Source organism: Pristiophorus japonicus, chromosome 20 (genome assembly GCF_044704955.1).
Source record: "Pristiophorus japonicus isolate sPriJap1 chromosome 20, sPriJap1.hap1, whole genome shotgun sequence".
Classification (NCBI taxonomy): Eukaryota; Metazoa; Chordata; class Chondrichthyes; family Pristiophoridae; genus Pristiophorus; species Pristiophorus japonicus.
In genome coordinates, this window is record NC_091996.1 from 72325839 (window position 1) to 72339638 (window position 13800).

A 13800-nucleotide genomic window follows, 5' to 3' on the forward strand; every position below is an offset into this window, starting at 1 on the left:
ATTCCACACAGGGGCACAGTGTTATACAGTGACAGACCTGTACCCCAGTGTTATACAGTGACAGACCTGTACCCACCAGTACTGTACCCCAGTGTTATACAGTGACAGACCTGTACCCCAGTGTTATACAGTGACAGACCTGTACCCACCAGTACTGTACGCCAGTGTTATACAGTGACAGACCTGTACCCCAGTGTTATACAGTTACAGACCTGTAACCACCAGTACTGTACCCCAGCATTATACAGTGACAGACCTGTACCCCAGTGTTATACAGTGACAGACCTGTAACCACCAGTACTGTACCCTAGTGTTCTACAGTGACAGACCTGTACCCCAGTGTTATACAGTGACAGACCTGTAACCACCAGTACTGTACCCCAGTGTTATACAGTGACAGACCTGTAACCACCAGTACTGTACCCCAGCATTATACAGTGACAGACCTGTACCCCAGTGTTATACTGTGACAGACCTGTACCCACCAGTACTGTACCCTACTGTTCTACAGTGACAGACCTGTACACACCAGTATTGTACCTCACTGTTATACAGTGACAGACCTGTACCCACCAGTACTGTACCCCAGTATTATACAGTGACAGACCTGTACCCCAGTGTTATACAGTGACAGACCTGTACCCACCAGTACTATACACCAGCATTATACAGTGACAGACCTGTACCCCAGTGTTAAACAATGACAAACCTGTACCCACCAGTACTGTACCTCACTGTTATACAGTGACAAACCTGTACCCACCTGTACTGTACCCCAGGGTGAAACAGTGACAGACCTGTACCCACCAGTACTGTACAACATTATACAGTGACAGACCTGTACCCACCAGTACTGTACCCCAGTGTTATACGGTGACAGACCTGTATCCACCAGTACAGTACCTCAGTGTTATACAGTTACAGACCAGTACCCACCAGTAAAGTACCCCAAGGTTATAGTGACAGACCTGTACCCAGCAGTACTGTACACCAGTGTTATACATTACAGACTTGTACCCACCAGTACTGTATCGAAGTGTTATACAGTGACAACCTGTACCCACCAGTACTGTACCCCAGTGTTATACAATGACAGACCTGTACCCACCAGCACTGTACCACTGTGTTATACAGTGACAGGCCTGCACCCACCAGTACTGTACCCCAGTGCTATACAGTGACAGACCGGTACCCACCAGTACTGTACCTGTGTTATACAGTGACAGACCTGTACCCACCAGCAATGTACACCAGTGTTATACAATGAAAGACCTGTACCCACCAGTACCGTACCTTTGTTATACACCAGTACTGAACACCTTGTGTTAGTGACAGACCTGTACCCATCAGTAATGTACCCCAGTGTTCTACAGTGACAGACCTGTACCCACCAGTTCTGAACCACAGTGTTATACAGTGACAGATCTGTACCCACCAGTACTGTAACCCAGTGCTATACAGTGACAGACCTGTACCCACCAGTACTGTACCCCAGTGTTATACAGTGACTGACCTGTACCCACAGGACTGTACCCCAGTGCTATACAGTGACAGATCTGTACCCATCAGTACTGTACCCCAGTGTTATCCAGTGACATACCTCTACCCACCAGTACTGTATCCCAATGGTATACAGTGACCGACCTGTACCAACCAGTACTATACCCCAGTGTTATACAGTGACCGACCTGTACCAACCAGTACTATACCAGTATTACACAGTGACAGACGTGTACCCACCAGTACTGTACCCCAGTGTTATACAGTGACAGACCTGTACCCACCAGTAATGCAACCCAGTGTTATACAGTGACATACCTGTACACACCACTATTGTTCCCCAGTGTTATACAGAGACCGACCTGCACCCATCAGTACTGTACCGCTGCGATATACAGTGACAAGCCTGCACCCACCACGACTCTACCCAAGTGTTATACACTGACAGACCTGTACCCACCAGTACTGTACACCAGTGTTATACAGTGACAGACCTGTACCCATCAGTACTGTACCTCAGTGTTATACAGTGACAGACCTGGACCCACCAGTGCTGAATACCAGTGTTAGTGACAGACCAGTACCCCACCAGTACTGTACCTCAGTGTAATACAGGGACAGACCTGTACCCACCAGTACTGAACCCCAGAGTTGTACCGGGACAGGCATGCATCCACTAGTACTGTACCTCACTGTTATACAGTGACAGACCTGGACCCACCAGAACTGAATCCCAGTGTTATACATTGACAGACCTGTACCCACCAGTACTGTACCTGTGTTATACAGTGACAGACCTGTACCCACCTGTGCTGTACCCCAGTGTTACTGACAGACCTGTATACACCAGTACTGAACCCCTTGTGTTAGTGACAGACCTGTACCCACCAGTAATGTACCCCAGTGTTATACAGTGACAGACCTGCACCCACCAGTTCTGAACCCCAGTGTTATAGTGACAGACCTGTACCCACCAGTACTGTACCCCAGAGTTGTACCGGGACAAGCCTGCATCCACGAGTACTGTACCTCAGTGTTAAACAGTGACAGACCTGGACCCACCAGAACTGAATCCCAGTGATATATAGAGACAGACCTGTACCCATCAGTACTGTACCCCAGTGTTATACAGTGACAGACCTGTACCCACCAGTACTGTACCCCAGTGTTATACAGTGACAGACCTGTACCCACCAGTACTGAATCCCAGTGTTATACCGAGACAGACCTGGACCCAACAGTACTGTACCCCAGAGTTATATAGGGACAGACCTGTACCCACCAGTACAGCACCCCAGAGTTATATAGGGACAGACCTGTACCCCACCAGTACTGTACCCCAGTGTTATACAGCGATAGACCTGTACCCACCAGTACTGAACCCCAGTGTTAGTGACAGACCTGTGCACCACCAGGACTGTACCCAAGTGTCATACAGTGACAGACATGTATCCACAAATACTGTACCTCAGTTTTATACAGTGACAGATCTGTACCTAGCAGCACTGTATCCCAGTGTTATTCAGTGACAGAACTGTACTCATCAGTACTGTACCCCAGTGTTATACAGTGACATACTTGTAGCCACCAATACCGTATCCCAGTGTTATCCAGCAACATACCTGTACGCACCAGTACTGTACCCCAGTATTATACAGTGACAGACCTGTACCCATCAGTACTGTACCCCAGAGTTATACAGGGACATGCTTGTACCCACTAATACTGTACCCCAGTGTTATACAGTGACAGACCTGTACCCACCAGTACTGTACCCCAGAGTTATACATTGACAGATCTGTACCCACCAGTACTGTGCCCCAGTGTTATACAGTGACCAACCTGTACCCACCAGTAATGTACCACAGTGTTATACAGTGACAGACCTGCACACACCAGTACTGTACCCCAGTGTTAGTGACAGACCTGTACCCACCAGTACTGTACCCCAGTGTTATGCAGAGACAAACCTGTACCCATGAGTACTGTACCCCAGAGTTATACAGAGACAGACCTTTACCCACCAGTACTGTACCCCAGTGTAATACAGGGACAGACCTGTACCCAACAGTACTGTACCCCAGTGTTATACAGTGACAGACCTGTACCCACCAGTACTGTACCTGTGTTTTCAAGTGACAGACCTTTACCCATCAGTACTGTATCCCAGTGATATACAGTGACAGACCTGTACCCACCAGTACTGTACCCCAGAGTTATACAGGGACAGGCCTGTACCCACTAATACTGTACCCCAGTGTTATACAGTGACAGACTTGTACCCACCAGAACTGTACCCCAGAGTTAATGACAGACCTGTACTTACCAGTACTGTACCCCAGAGTTATACAGTGACAGATCTGTACCAACCAGCCAGTGTTATACAGTGACCAACCAGTACGATACCAGTGTTACATAGTGACAGTCCTGTACCCACTAGTATTGTACCACAGTGTTATACAGTGACAGACCTGTACCCACCAGAACTGTACCCCAGAGTTAATGACAGACCTGTACCCACCAGTACTGTACCCCAGAATTATACAGTGACAGATCTGTACCCACCAGTGCTGCACCCCAGTGTTATACAGTGACATACCTGAACACACCAGTACTGTACCCCAGTGTTATACAGTGACAGATCTGCATCCACCACGAATGTACCCCAGTGTTATACGGTGACAAACCTGTACCCACCAGTACTGTATCCCAGTGTTATACAGTGACAGACCTGTACCCACCAGTACTGTACCTGTGTTATACAGTGACAACCTGTACCCACCAGTACTGTACCCCAGTGTTAGTGACAGACCTGTACACACCAGTACTGAACCCCTTGTGGTAGTGACAGACCTGTACCCACAAGTAATGTACTCCAGTGTTATACAGTGTCAGACCTGTACCCACCAGTAATGTACCCCAGTGTTAGTGACAGACCTGTACCCAACAGTAATGTACCCCAGTGTTATACAGTGACAGACCTGTACACACCAGTACTGTACACCAGTGTTATACAGGGACAGACCTATACCCAACAGTACTGTACCCCAGTGTTATACAGTGACAGACCTGTACCCACCAGTACTGTACCCCAGTATTATACAGTGACAGACCTGTACCCACCAGTACTGTACACCAGAGTTATACAGAGACAGACCTGCACCCACCAGTACTGAACACCACTGTTAAAGACAGACCTGTACCCACAAGTACTGCACCGCAGTGTTACACAGTGACAGACAAGCACTCACCAGGACTGTACCCCAGTGTTATACAGTGACAGACGTGCACCCACCAGTACTGTCCGCCAGTGTTATACAGTGATAGACCTATACTCACCAGTACTGTACCCCAATGTTATACAGTGACAGACCTGTACCCACCAGTACTGTACCCCAGAGTTGTACCGGGACAGGCCTTCATCCACTCGTACTGTCCCTCAGTGTTATAGTGACAGACCTGTATCCACTAGTACTGTACCGCAGTGTTATACTGGGACAGACCTTTACCCATCAGTACTGTACCCCAGTGTTATACAGTGAGACCTGTACCCACCAGTACTGTATCCCAGTGATATACAGTGACAGACCTGTACCCACGAGTCCTGTACCTCAGTGTTATACAGGGACAGGCCTGTACCCACCAGTACTGTACCCCAGAGTTATACAGAGATAGACCTTTAACCACCAGTACTGTACCCCAGAGTTATACAGGGACAGGCCTGTACCCACTAATACTGTACCCCAGTGTTATACAGTGACAGACTTGTACCCATCAGAACTGTATCCCAGAGTTAATGACAGACCTGTACTTACCAGTACTGTACCCCAGAGTTATACAGTGACAGATCTGTACCAACCAGCCAGTGTTATACAGTGACCAACCAGTATGATACCAGTGTTACACAGTGACAGTCCTGTACCCACTGGTATTGTACCACAGTGTTATACAGTGACAGACCTGTGCCCACCAGAACTGTACCCCAGAATTATACAGTGACAGATCTGTACCCACCAGTGCTGCACCCCAGTGTTATACAGTGACATACCTGAACACACCAGTACTGTACCCCAGTGTTATACAGTGATAGACCTGCACCCACCAGTACTGTACCCCAGTGTTATACAGTGACAGACCTGAACACACCAGTAATGTATCCCAGTGTTATACAGTGACAGACGTGCACCCACCAGTACTGTACCCCAGTGTTATACAGTGACAGACCTGAACACACCAGTAATGTATCCCAGTGTTATACAGTGACAGACGTGCACCCACCAGTACTGTACCCCAGTGTTATACAGTGACAGACGTGCACCCACCAGTACTGTACACCAGTGTTATACAGTGATAGACCTATACTCACCAGTACTGTACCCCAATGTTATACAGTGACAGACCTGTACCCACCAGTACTGTACCCCAGAGTTGTACCGGGACAGGCCTTCATCCACTAGTACTGTCCCTCGGTGTTATACTGGGACAGACCTGTACCCACCAGTACTGTACGCCAGTGTTATACAGTAACTGACGTGTGCCCACCAGTACTGAACCCCAGTGTTAGTGACAGACCTGTACCCACCAGTACAGTACCCGTGTTAGCGACAGACCTGTACCCATCAGTACTGTACCCCAGAGTTATACAGGGACATGCTTGTACCCACTAATACTGTACCCCAGTGTTATACAGTGACAGACCTGTACCCACCAGTACTGTACCCCAGAGTTATACATTGACAGATCTGTACCCACCAGTACTGTGCCCCAGTGTTATACAGTGACCAACCTGTACCCACCAGTAATGTACCACAGTGTTATACAGTGACAGACCTGCACACACCAGTACTGTACCCCAGTGTTAGTGACAGACCTGTACCCACCAGTACTGTACCCCAGTGTTATGCAGAGACAAACCTGTACCCATGAGTACTGTACCCCAGAGTTATACAGAGACAGACCTTTACCCACCAGTACTGTACCCCAGTGTAATACAGGGACAGACCTGTACCCAACAGTACTGTACCCCAGTGTTATACAGTGACAGACCTGTACCCACCAGTACTGTACCTGTGTTTTCAAGTGACAGACCTTTACCCATCAGTACTGTATCCCAGTGATATACAGTGACAGACCTGTACCCACCAGTACTGTACCCCAGAGTTATACAGGGACAGGCCTGTACCCACTAATACTGTACCCCAGTGTTATACAGTGACAGACTTGTACCCACCAGAACTGTACCCCAGAGTTAATGACAGACCTGTACTTACCAGTACTGTACCCCAGAGTTATACAGTGACAGATCTGTACCAACCAGCCAGTGTTATACAGTGACCAACCAGTACGATACCAGTGTTACATAGTGACAGTCCTGTACCCACTAGTATTGTACCACAGTGTTATACAGTGACAGACCTGTACCCACCAGAACTGTACCCCAGAGTTAATGACAGACCTGTACCCACCAGTACTGTACCCCAGAATTATACAGTGACAGATCTGTACCCACCAGTGCTGCACCCCAGTGTTATACAGTGACATACCTGAACACACCAGTACTGTACCCCAGTGTTATACAGTGACAGATCTGCATCCACCACGAATGTACCCCAGTGTTATACGGTGACAAACCTGTACCCACCAGTACTGTATCCCAGTGTTATACAGTGACAGACCTGTACCCACCAGTACTGTACCTGTGTTATACAGTGACAACCTGTACCCACCAGTACTGTACCCCAGTGTTAGTGACAGACCTGTACACACCAGTACTGAACCCCTTGTGGTAGTGACAGACCTGTACCCACAAGTAATGTACTCCAGTGTTATACAGTGTCAGACCTGTACCCACCAGTAATGTACCCCAGTGTTAGTGACAGACCTGTACCCAACAGTAATGTACCCCAGTGTTATACAGTGACAGACCTGTACACACCAGTACTGTACACCAGTGTTATACAGGGACAGACCTATACCCAACAGTACTGTACCCCAGTGTTATACAGTGACAGACCTGTACCCACCAGTACTGTACCCCAGTATTATACAGTGACAGACCTGTACCCACCAGTACTGTACACCAGAGTTATACAGAGACAGACCTGCACCCACCAGTACTGAACACCACTGTTAAAGACAGACCTGTACCCACAAGTACTGCACCGCAGTGTTACACAGTGACAGACAAGCACTCACCAGGACTGTACCCCAGTGTTATACAGTGACAGACGTGCACCCACCAGTACTGTCCGCCAGTGTTATACAGTGATAGACCTATACTCACCAGTACTGTACCCCAATGTTATACAGTGACAGACCTGTACCCACCAGTACTGTACCCCAGAGTTGTACCGGGACAGGCCTTCATCCACTCGTACTGTCCCTCAGTGTTATAGTGACAGACCTGTATCCACTAGTACTGTACCGCAGTGTTATACTGGGACAGACCTTTACCCATCAGTACTGTACCCCAGTGTTATACAGTGAGACCTGTACCCACCAGTACTGTATCCCAGTGATATACAGTGACAGACCTGTACCCACGAGTCCTGTACCTCAGTGTTATACAGGGACAGGCCTGTACCCACCAGTACTGTACCCCAGAGTTATACAGAGATAGACCTTTAACCACCAGTACTGTACCCCAGAGTTATACAGGGACAGGCCTGTACCCACTAATACTGTACCCCAGTGTTATACAGTGACAGACTTGTACCCATCAGAACTGTATCCCAGAGTTAATGACAGACCTGTACTTACCAGTACTGTACCCCAGAGTTATACAGTGACAGATCTGTACCAACCAGCCAGTGTTATACAGTGACCAACCAGTATGATACCAGTGTTACACAGTGACAGTCCTGTACCCACTGGTATTGTACCACAGTGTTATACAGTGACAGACCTGTGCCCACCAGAACTGTACCCCAGAATTATACAGTGACAGATCTGTACCCACCAGTGCTGCACCCCAGTGTTATACAGTGACATACCTGAACACACCAGTACTGTACCCCAGTGTTATACAGTGATAGACCTGCACCCACCAGTACTGTACCCCAGTGTTATACAGTGACAGACCTGAACACACCAGTAATGTATCCCAGTGTTATACAGTGACAGACGTGCACCCACCAGTACTGTACCCCAGTGTTATACAGTGACAGACCTGAACACACCAGTAATGTATCCCAGTGTTATACAGTGACAGACGTGCACCCACCAGTACTGTACCCCAGTGTTATACAGTGACAGACGTGCACCCACCAGTACTGTACACCAGTGTTATACAGTGATAGACCTATACTCACCAGTACTGTACCCCAATGTTATACAGTGACAGACCTGTACCCACCAGTACTGTACCCCAGAGTTGTACCGGGACAGGCCTTCATCCACTAGTACTGTCCCTCGGTGTTATACTGGGACAGACCTGTACCCACCAGTACTGTACGCCAGTGTTATACAGTAACTGACGTGTGCCCACCAGTACTGAACCCCAGTGTTAGTGACAGACCTGTACCCACCAGTACAGTACCCGTGTTAGCGACAGACCTGTACCCATCAGTACTGTACCCCAGAGTTATACAGGGACATGCTTGTACCCACTAATACTGTACCCCAGTGTTATACAGTGACAGACCTGTACCCACCAGTACTGTACCCCAGAGTTATACATTGACAGATCTGTACCCACCAGTACTGTGCCCCAGTGTTATACAGTGACCAACCTGTACCCACCAGTAATGTACCACAGTGTTATACAGTGACAGACCTGCACACACCAGTACTGTACCCCAGTGTTAGTGACAGACCTGTACCCACCAGTACTGTACCCCAGTGTTATGCAGAGACAAACCTGTACCCATGAGTACTGTACCCCAGAGTTATACAGAGACAGACCTTTACCCACCAGTACTGTACCCCAGTGTAATACAGGGACAGACCTGTACCCAACAGTACTGTACCCCAGTGTTATACAGTGACAGACCTGTACCCACCAGTACTGTACCTGTGTTTTCAAGTGACAGACCTTTACCCATCAGTACTGTATCCCAGTGATATACAGTGACAGACCTGTACCCACCAGTACTGTACCCCAGAGTTATACAGGGACAGGCCTGTACCCACTAATACTGTACCCCAGTGTTATACAGTGACAGACTTGTACCCACCAGAACTGTACCCCAGAGTTAATGACAGACCTGTACTTACCAGTACTGTACCCCAGAGTTATACAGTGACAGATCTGTACCAACCAGCCAGTGTTATACAGTGACCAACCAGTACGATACCAGTGTTACATAGTGACAGTCCTGTACCCACTAGTATTGTACCACAGTGTTATACAGTGACAGACCTGTACCCACCAGAACTGTACCCCAGAGTTAATGACAGACCTGTACCCACCAGTACTGTACCCCAGAATTATACAGTGACAGATCTGTACCCACCAGTGCTGCACCCCAGTGTTATACAGTGACATACCTGAACACACCAGTACTGTACCCCAGTGTTATACAGTGACAGATCTGCATCCACCACGAATGTACCCCAGTGTTATACGGTGACAAACCTGTACCCACCAGTACTGTATCCCAGTGTTATACAGTGACAGACCTGTACCCACCAGTACTGTACCTGTGTTATACAGTGACAACCTGTACCCACCAGTACTGTACCCCAGTGTTAGTGACAGACCTGTACACACCAGTACTGAACCCCTTGTGGTAGTGACAGACCTGTACCCACAAGTAATGTACTCCAGTGTTATACAGTGTCAGACCTGTACCCACCAGTAATGTACCCCAGTGTTAGTGACAGACCTGTACCCAACAGTAATGTACCCCAGTGTTATACAGTGACAGACCTGTACACACCAGTACTGTACACCAGTGTTATACAGGGACAGACCTATACCCAACAGTACTGTACCCCAGTGTTATACAGTGACAGACCTGTACCCACCAGTACTGTACCCCAGTATTATACAGTGACAGACCTGTACCCACCAGTACTGTACACCAGAGTTATACAGAGACAGACCTGCACCCACCAGTACTGAACACCACTGTTAAAGACAGACCTGTACCCACAAGTACTGCACCGCAGTGTTACACAGTGACAGACAAGCACTCACCAGGACTGTACCCCAGTGTTATACAGTGACAGACGTGCACCCACCAGTACTGTCCGCCAGTGTTATACAGTGATAGACCTATACTCACCAGTACTGTACCCCAATGTTATACAGTGACAGACCTGTACCCACCAGTACTGTACCCCAGAGTTGTACCGGGACAGGCCTTCATCCACTCGTACTGTCCCTCAGTGTTATAGTGACAGACCTGTATCCACTAGTACTGTACCGCAGTGTTATACTGGGACAGACCTTTACCCATCAGTACTGTACCCCAGTGTTATACAGTGAGACCTGTACCCACCAGTACTGTATCCCAGTGATATACAGTGACAGACCTGTACCCACGAGTCCTGTACCTCAGTGTTATACAGGGACAGGCCTGTACCCACCAGTACTGTACCCCAGAGTTATACAGAGATAGACCTTTAACCACCAGTACTGTACCCCAGAGTTATACAGGGACAGGCCTGTACCCACTAATACTGTACCCCAGTGTTATACAGTGACAGACTTGTACCCATCAGAACTGTATCCCAGAGTTAATGACAGACCTGTACTTACCAGTACTGTACCCCAGAGTTATACAGTGACAGATCTGTACCAACCAACCAGTGTTATACAGTGACCAACCAGTACGATACCAGTGTTAGACAGTGACAGTCCTGTACCCACTAGTATTGTACCACAGTGTTATACAGTGACAGACCTGTGCCCACCAGAACTGTACCCCAGAGTTAATGACAGACCTGTACCCACCAGTACTGTACCCCAGAATTATACAGTGACAGATCTGTACCCACCAGTGCTGCACCCCAGTGTTATACAGTGACATACCTGAACACACCAGTACTGTACCCCAGTGTTATACAGTGATAGACCTGCACCCACCAGTACTGTACCCCAGTGTTATACAGTGACAGACCTGAACACACCAGTAATGTATCCCAGTGTTATACAGTGACAGACGTGCACCCACCAGTACTGTACCCCAGTGTTATACAGTGACAGACGTGCACCCACCAGTACTGTACACCAGTGTTATACAGTGATAGACCTATACTCACCAGTACTGTACCACAATGTTATACAGTGACAGACCTGTACCCACCAGTACTGTACCCCAGAGTTGTACCGGGACAGGCCTTCATCCACTCGTACTGTCCCTCAGTGTTATAGTGACAGACCTGTATCCACTAGTACTGTACCGCAGTGTTATACTGGGACAGACCTTTACCCATCAGTACTGTACCCCAGTGTTATACAGTGAGACCTGTACCCACCAGTACTGTATCCCAGTGATATACAGTGACAGACCTGTACCCACGAGTCCTGTACCTCAGTGTTATACAGGGACAGGCCTGTACCCACCAGTACTGTACCCCAGAGTTATACAGAGATAGACCTTTAACCACCAGTACTGTACCCCAGAGTTATACAGGGACAGGCCTGTACCCACTAATACTGTACCCCAGTGTTATACAGTGACAGACTTGTACCCATCAGAACTGTATCCCAGAGTTAATGACAGACCTGTACTTACCAGTACTGTACCCCAGAGTTATACAGTGACAGATCTGTACCAACCAACCAGTGTTATACAGTGACCAACCAGTACGATACCAGTGTTAGACAGTGACAGTCCTGTACCCACTAGTATTGTACCACAGTGTTATACAGTGACAGACCTGTGCCCACCAGAACTGTACCCCAGAGTTAATGACAGACCTGTACCCACCAGTACTGTACCCCAGAATTATACAGTGACAGATCTGTACCCACCAGTGCTGCACCCCAGTGTTATACAGTGACATACCTGAACACACCAGTACTGTACCCCAGTGTTATACAGTGATAGACCTGCACCCACCAGTACTGTACCCCAGTGTTATACAGTGACAGACCTGAACACACCAGTAATGTATCCCAGTGTTATACAGTGACAGACGTGCACCCACCAGTACTGTACCCCAGTGTTATACAGTGACAGACGTGCACCCACCAGTACTGTACACCAGTGTTATACAGTGATAGACCTATACTCACCAGTACTGTACCACAATGTTATACAGTGACAGACCTGTACCCACCAGTACTGTACTCCAGAGTTGTACTGGGACAGGCCTTCATCCACTAGTACTGTCCCTCGGTGTTATACTGGGACAGACCTGTACCCACCAGTACAGTACCCGTGTTAGCGACAGACCTGTACCCACAAGTACTGTACCCAGTGTTTATACAGTGATAGACCTGTACCCACTAGTACTGAATCTATATGTTACAGTGACAGACCTGTACCCACCAATACTGTACCCCAATGTTAGTGACAGACCTGTACCCAGCAGTACTGTACCACAGTGTTATACAGAGACAGGCCTGCACCCACCAGTACTTTACCCCAATGTTATATCGTGACAGACCTGTACACACCAGTACTGAACCCCAGTGTCAGTGACAGATATGTACCCACCAGCACTGTACCTGTGTTACACGTGACAGACCTGTACCCACCACTACTGTACCCGAGAATTATACAGTGACAGACCTGTACCCACCAGTACTGTACCCCAGTGTTATACAGTGAGAGATCTGTACACACCAGTACTGAACCCCTTGTGTTAGTGACAGACCTGTACCCACCAGTACTGTACCCCAGTGTTATCCAGTGACAGACCTGCACCCACCAGTACAGTACGCCAGAGTTATACAGGGACAGGCCTGAACCCACTAATACTGTACCCCAGAGTTATACAGTGACAGACCTGTACCCACCACTACTGTACCCCAGTGTTATACAGTGACAGACCTGTACCCACAAGTAATGTACCCCAGTGTTACACAGTGACAGACCTGCACCCACTAGATCTGAAGCCCAGTGTTATACAGTGACAGACCTGTACCCACCAGTACTGTACCTGTGTTATACAGTGACAGGCCTGCACCCACCAGTACTTTACCCCAATGTTATACCGTGACAGACCTGTACACACCAGTACTGAACCCCAGTGTCAGTGACAGATATGTACCCATCAGCACTGTACCTGTGTTACACGTGACAGACCTGTACCCACCACTACTGTACCCCAGAATTATACAGTGACAGACCTGTACCCACCAGTACTGTACATCAGTGTTATACAGTGAGAGATCTGTACACACCA

The 13800-nt window shown here is 48.2% G+C and overlaps 1 protein-coding gene across 2 annotated transcripts in view; it reads right to left on the reverse strand.

The window, feature by feature from the left end:
• Nucleotides 1-13800, reverse strand: part of fbxw5 (F-box and WD repeat domain containing 5) — a 117307-nt gene that overhangs the window by 48061 nt on the left and 55446 nt on the right. The gene's annotated exons all lie outside the window — the stretch shown is intronic.